This window comes from Chiroxiphia lanceolata, chromosome 2, assembly GCF_009829145.1.
Source record: "Chiroxiphia lanceolata isolate bChiLan1 chromosome 2, bChiLan1.pri, whole genome shotgun sequence".
NCBI classification, from domain to species: domain Eukaryota; kingdom Metazoa; phylum Chordata; class Aves; order Passeriformes; family Pipridae; genus Chiroxiphia; species Chiroxiphia lanceolata.
In genome coordinates, this window is record NC_045638.1 from 45,958,859 (window position 1) to 45,964,261 (window position 5,403).

General features: G+C 32.4%; 1 long non-coding RNA gene across 1 annotated transcript; it reads right to left on the reverse strand.

The window, feature by feature from the left end:
- Positions 1–3,384: 3,384 nt before the first annotated feature.
- On the reverse strand, positions 3,385–4,179 carry LOC116782689. The gene is made up of 3 exons (XR_004355315.1): positions 4,168–4,179; positions 3,891–4,038; positions 3,385–3,463 (listed from the first exon to the last, which is right to left on the reverse strand). It is a non-coding gene; the product is annotated as an uncharacterized LOC116782689 (long non-coding RNA).
- Between the last annotated feature and the right edge of the window lie 1,224 nt (positions 4,180–5,403).

Below are 5,403 nucleotides of genomic sequence, written 5' to 3' on the forward strand. Positions count from 1 at the left end.
TAGAAAAAAATAATTACTTTTAGTACACAAATCTGTTGAATTTGCTATTTGAAATAGACAATATTTATTGTTTCCTTGAAGGAACTACTTCTCTTCATTATGCAAAACAGAATCGACGTGTAATTGAAACAATCTCTTCCCTAAAACTTATAACTTGTAAAGTAAAACAACTTTTGTTTTATACCCAAAGTCATTGTTTATCATGTTGCTTATTATGCTTTTAAGAAATTCCGTGGTCATATGTTGCTGACTAATGTATCAGAACCTGACTAAAGTGAACTAGAGAGAAGTAAGGATAAGATTTGTTTCAATATGGTTGTGAGGATTTGTTGTTTGTTTTTGTTTTTGTTTTTTTTTTCTTTTCGAGTTACAGGTTTTCTAACCTAAGCTCTTAGCTTACTTTAGGGAAGACAAGTCATCCCATTCTAAGGTAGGTGTGCTATAAAGAATGAAATAAACTACATAAATGATTCTTCACCTCTATTAAAGGGAGACTAAGCAAGTATCTGACACTAGATACTTGCATTTTAAAGCAGTTAAAATTAGATAAGTTGAATCTGCTCCTGCAGGGGCTAAGTCCACAGAATTAAGTCAGTGCCCTTCCATGTATGAGGATGAAAGTTTAGAAAATAGAGGAATTATTACCCAAATCTGGTATTATGAGGTACTTAAGTGGATTCTTTTGTCATTTTAAAAAATATTATACATAAATGTGTGTATATTATACTTACATATACACACATACGCAGGTATAGATAGGCACATTATATATGTATATATGTATAATTTATATATATTTATATAATATATATTATATATCTGTAACTATTGTGCACATATATATGTATAATACATATCTTTATATATATATACAAAATTCCCAAGAATTTCCAATTCTTAGCCAATTCCTGAACTTTTATTTAACATAGCTCTTTTCTGATTTGAGTAGTTTTCTCTGATTTTATCAAGCAAGATAATTCATGAACTATGTTCTTCAAATAATTAATGCTACAGATGCTACAGGAATATGTATGATATTTTTTGTCTTGGTGATATGGAAAACCAGGACACGTTTTTTGAATTTCACCAGAATAATTTCAACACAGGACCCCAGAGAATGGGAAATGTTCTTGCATAATGGAGTACAGCCTTCATTGAAGCACAAAGTAGCCTTTCTCCTTAGGATAGCTCTCCTTGGAGACATTCCCCAAGTGAGTCTAGAGTTTCCTTAAACCCTCTCCTCACGTTTTTCTAACTCTCACAAATGCAGAAGAAACATAATTTATAAAATTCTAATCTAGCACTAGTATGTTTAATGATCTGGTTTGTTTAATGAGATGGTGTGGTTCAAGGTTGTTAGTTTCAATTGTTATATCAAACAAAATTGACATAGACATATGTTTTATCTCATTTTATTAGTTTTTGTTTCTTTTTATTTTAAAAACTCTAATATATGACTAGATAGTAAAATTCTGCAAAACTTCAGCATTTTTGTAGAGGTAATAAAGACTTTTACCTAAACCTTTTGTTCGGTAATGTAAAGAAAGGATTCGTTTTTCCTATTCTTAAATATAGTTGAAAAAAAAGTTGTGGTTTTCATATGAAAATTAGGCAAATAAAATATTAAATAGTTATATCCAGCAGATTTTTGTGAGTTTTGAGTAAAGTATTTTTTTCAATACTTTGCATATAGCATAATATTTACAAAGGAGGATGAGAGGTCTGCAAACACTATGAACCTGGTTCCAGGTGCTGTGAGAACTAAAATGCTCTTAATGCAAAAATTAGAGTTTAGGAAACAGAGAAAACCTTTATCTGACTATACTAAAGGTAAAGAGTAAAATGATCAACTTACCAAAGTTTTCAGGAAGAAACACACCCACACATATTCAGCTGGGCTACCAAACAAAATTTGTAGATGCCCTGGGTTTACTGAACTGCCTGTATGTCTTATGCCTAACTCTACTTAGATGTAAATGCACTTATTTTTGGATGGTTTGTGATTTCTTATAATCTTAGACTGGCAGATGTTCAGCTCACCACACACACATGAGTGGGCACCCTGTCCTGTTTGAAACTGATACTCAGCCAGGTCATTTAGTGTTCATCAAAATTTAGGAATGGAAAAATAATTCTATATATGCTGCCACAGACACAATTATTGAGGATTCAGGAAACGGATGTCCTAGAACTTATGTCCCATGAAAACTCATAAACACCGGGGAGCCTGTGCAGCCATACGTTGTTTATACTTCATGGACCCCAGTAAAAAACATGAAGGATTCCTAGCACTGTAAAACCCTTATATAAAAAACAGGTGCTAAGTTAAACCTCTTGGCCCCAGGGTTTAACCAACAGCTCACTAATTCATAAACCACTAGGCTACACAGCTTCTTACATAGCAGTTTTGCCTTCATCTCCTTTTAATGCAGAACCACTGTGAAGGCAAGAGGCAAGGCTCACAGACTTGGCAAAACAGTAGGCAAGAAGGAAAATAGTGAAATTAATTTCCTAATTACTGTAGTTGGACAATTAAACAATGGAATATAAGTCTAAGCATGCTTTTAGAGTTTGAAGCCTGGTCCAGGGACAAAATCAAATCAGGAGCCTGAATGCCCTGAAAAAGAGATAATGGATTGCAAGGCTCCTGGACTGGAGCACACAGAAGTCACTATATTGCTTAAACCTGTACTAGAGCTTGGAACATCATCTTCAGTAAATGCTCAGAAACATGTCTCAAGACTATACTAGTCCATACCAGAAGAAAGGCCTTCAGTCAGCCTTTCAGTCTGAAGTATATATAGTACTTTGATTTGGACATTTCAAACAAGTTCATTTAAAAAAACAAAAACAAAACTTTTGCCTTGTCTTGCTTTATAATTGTTCACTACTAGACAACTTCTCATAAAACTACTAAGCAGCAATTCGAAAAGTAAGTTTGTGTTATTAAAAAGTGCTCTTGACATAATTAAGAGCTCAAATGTGGCTTGCACATATGGATAATTATTTTTGAAAGAAATTTAACAGCAAATTTTAACCTTTATTTATCCTGAAAACAATGTCTATGGAATGAGGCAGTTCTTTCTCAAAGATATTTTTCCCTCAAATAAAGAATAAAGAATGAAAAACATAATCAATCCTGTAATAATCTTCTTCTCAAATTCCATTTAGCTTCTGATTATATGTAAGTTACAAAGACTGAATAATCACATACTCAAATGCTTCACAAACATCTGTGTCACAATTGCACAAAAAAAGTACTTGAAAACTTTGATCTTCATTAGGGTGATAAAAAACATTGTAAGCAATAGTCTCTAAAATTCCAGAAATTTCAACATCCTTAAATAACATATAAATTATAGTAACTGATATACTCACAAGTGAATCAGTCACAATGGAAGTCATGCTCGATGGGATTTGTTAACTCTTCCAGTACTTCCAGGTGTTGAATGGAGAATTAAAGCTTCAGAATTCCAGTTAGCATAAAAGAAACCAAGTGAAACATCTGTTTTATACGCTCCCAGCAAAGCATAGCACAGCATATTTTCTGTTTAGTGCAGCAACTTATTCATAGTACTAAGCATCTTCTAAAGTTAAAACATAGCTAAAATTTTAAAATTTAACGAAGTAATGTTCTAGTGATGTCACTGAATCATGGAAATGCTATGAATCTTTTATAAAAGGTAATAAAAAAATCCCCATTACTCAGTCATTTCAAACCTTTTAAATTAACGTGGTTAGGCATGCAAGGTAATGGATTATTTCTATAATGGGTTATTTCTATCTTCTGTTTGTTAAGTGAAGATTCAAATCCCAGACATGTTGATATTTACTGGTCCGGGAATGGTTGAGAACTACGGAAAGAACTTCCATAGCAACTAAGCACTTACCTCGTCCACTCCAAGTACTGTTGGGTTTATTTTACATATTTGTGAAACATGTAATAGTAAGCATCTCATAAACAGTTGCAGCACAACTTGTCTTCTTGGTAATACAAAATAGAAGCTATGTAACTTGTATGAGACATCATTTGACCATCTCCTGAAAGACATCAGAAAACCTACAATTAAGAGACTTAAATAAGAACTTTGATAACACGAAATAGGCTTGACAAAATTCAGACTCGTCTTCCACTTCTTACCTCCAAGAAAAGGCTGGCATTGTGACACATCTTGAAATTTAGAAAATCCAAGATTTGAATGAATAAAACGTGGGAAATAAACCCCAAATTTCACTGTACATACTGAAGAAAATACAGGATGATAATGCATTTTCTGATCCCAGTATGAAATCTACAGAAAAGTGTGAAAAAACCTCTACTCAGGACACTAGTTTACTCAAAATATGACCAACAATATATGTAATAGGCTCAGAGAGAAAACATATTTCTCTTGATCATTTTTTGACCCAGAATTACATTGGAATAATGTATTCTGATTTATATTTTATGCTTCCACGAAGGTACTAGCAAGACGATGAAGAAACAAACACTCAGCCTACCCATAAGGCTGAAGAAACCTTAGGGCCAAACTAAATGAAAGCTTATTCTCATGCTTAAAAGACCTAAGTCTGCTTACAGAAATTGTTAATATACGTGAAAAATGTGGAATTCATAACATTTTTGAAAGACCAATGAATAGAAGAATGAAAAAGAAAAAGTGAATAAAGTCAGGAACTATTGACACAGGAGAAAAAGACTGGGCTATTACCTTGTATTTTTAATTGATAAAATGTAGAAAAATAAATTAAGTTTTCACAGCATTTAATATCAAATAATTATGATTTCTGCAATAAAAATGGTTATTCTTTTAAAATAAAGATCTAGCAATATAGCTGATCTTAGACAGAGAATCAGGAGCGTGGTATGTTTACTGTCATGAATAGCAAAAGCAATACTGAAATTCATCAGAAGATGTATTACAATAGGTTTAGGGAAGAGTTAATGCCACTAATAGGACTTCAAAAAAGAAATATCATGCTCAGTTCTTGAATCTGGTGCTCAAGAAAAAAGACATTTAAATTGAATTTGTTGCAGACTGAAAGAAAATGTCTTATGTAAGAGAAATACTCTGTAAGAAACTGTACACTGAGAGGTCTTCCGCATGCAGAGTAAGACTGGGGATAAAGAAGAGGGTTGGCACAAGAAGTACCATCTATAAGTTGGTAAATTAATATATTTAGAATAATTTTCTATCCATCAGTTAAAATCTGGAACAGCCTTTTCTGTAAGGATATGGAGCAAAAAAAATCAATTTTTTTAAGTTGTTATTTTGTTTATTTGATGAAACAGTAGTATATAATTGACTGATATAAGTCACCAATCAGTTTGGAGTCCATAAATAATACAGTAAATGAACTTTGTATGAAAATAGTAGTGACTTTAAAATGAATTATGAACCTTTT